This window comes from Dipodomys spectabilis, unplaced genomic scaffold (assembly GCF_019054845.1).
Source record: "Dipodomys spectabilis isolate Male_0828 unplaced genomic scaffold, ASM1905484v1 ptg000403l, whole genome shotgun sequence".
In the NCBI taxonomy this organism is placed as follows: Eukaryota; Metazoa; Chordata; class Mammalia; order Rodentia; family Heteromyidae; genus Dipodomys; species Dipodomys spectabilis.
The window spans coordinates 15105-16944 of record NW_024871080.1 but is presented as its reverse complement, the minus strand read 5'-3'; positions in this window follow the sequence as shown (position 1 = coordinate 16944).

Here is a 1840-nt window from a genome sequence, read left to right as displayed (position 1 = left end):
ATTGTGGCCACGCCCACATTCCATGTTGCCTGGTAGATGGATACACTGAGGTTGATATCTACATGGGGGAAATCATACCACAGGAGCTTCAGGCACCTGGCCCACCTGGCAGCTCAGTGCCAGACTGAGCTGGAGCTACAGCACCCAGCCCCATGAGCTGCCACCACAGCATTCATGATGATGGGAAGTGGGACACGTGGGCGTCCAAGAAGAAAATCTGCTTCGTCCACAACCTGCCTGATGAGGTGGACTTCCAGAATCCACCAGGTGAGCTCCACCATCGATGCAGCCAGCTGTCAGCACACATCCAAACTATTGAGGAGTCCCTCGTGACGTGTAAAGAGCAGATGTTAGTCCTGAATGAGCTGTTTTGGGAGAAAGACGAGTTTGTGTGCTGGTTGTCCCAGAAGAAGATGGAGAAGAGGAGAGTGCTGCAGGAGCTGCTGTCAGTCCTCACAGGGGAAGGCATGGACAGCAGGCTCCAGATGCCAGCACAAGCTGAGCCCCCCTCCCCAATGCTGCTTCAGATGCATCAGGGCCTGTGGTGGATGAAATGAGGGAGGAGCAGAAAGGTTTTGAAGAATTGCAACTTGAAGACAGCGTGGAAACTGCCAGAGGATAGGTCAGGGTTCTCGTCACATAGAGGCCTCCCCCAAGGAGCAAGTCCTGCTGAAGATGCCCCAGAAACAGATCTGCCCACAGCTCAGGTGAGGAGTGCTCCCTCCCTTTCTTCTGTAGACTGATGCAGATAATGACTCTCCATGTGACATACTGACTCTCAAAAGCCTTGGCAAGGACCAGAAGTAGGTGGTCAGGTGGCCTTCTCTCAGGCCTCCATCTGCTGGGTGATGGGAAAGTTAAACTGGGGGTTGGGTAAGGCAGAGGCTGCCAGGAGGTGGCCCAAGCTCAAGGGACATCTAATGGCTCATTGTTGGCCAGGGAAGAGGCCCATGTTATGCTTATCACAAAGAATACATTGTTTTCAAAGGGGAAAAAGCCTCCAACAAGGATTTATTCTTCCAGTCCTGGGGCTTGAACTAAGGGCCTGGCCACTGTCCCTGAGCTCTTTTAGATCAAGGTTGGTGCTCGACCAGTTGGTCCCCACTTCCCCTTCCAGCTTTTTCTGTGGGGAATCAAGCACAGGGCTTCAGTCATGCTAGGCAACCACTCTAACACTGAGTCATATTCGCAGCTAGGATGATTCACCACTCCCAAACCCATATGGCCATTCCTCAGATAAATGGGAAGTAGAGGCTAGGATGAATATGAAGCACCTCTGCTTCACACCAAAATACTTCCCCGCCCCCTATTCCCACATCCTTAGTTGAAGTTTCTCTTCTACCATTGAGGAACGAGGGAGGGAGTGTGGAGTCCCGAGAGAGGAGTATCAACAACAGTGGCTCCCTGAGCCCCACATCCTCCCCCCCCCACACAAGGGGTCCTCCAGATTCCAATCTTACCTGACTCAATGTGGAGTCTACACTGTCTTCTCACCACTTCAAGGCTCAGGATGAAATAAAAGTCAACCCTGGGCTCAGCCCACACCCAGGGTGGAAGCTCCTAATCCCAGACCTACTTCCACCGCTAACTGCCCGGAGTTAGGCCAGATCCCCCACCCCTCACCACTATGTTGGCAGTGATGACCTCATGGATGGATTCCAGGAAGAAGGTCTATGGCAAAGAGCAGAAGCAGCATGGTGAGCATGGCAGAAAGAGGTGGGGTGATTGCTCTGGGATCTTCCTCCTTGGAGCCCTCCCTTCCATCCAGAGCCATGCTGACCCAAAGCATGGACAAGGCCAGGGGTTGAGACAAGATGGACCAGCATGGGACTAAAGGAGG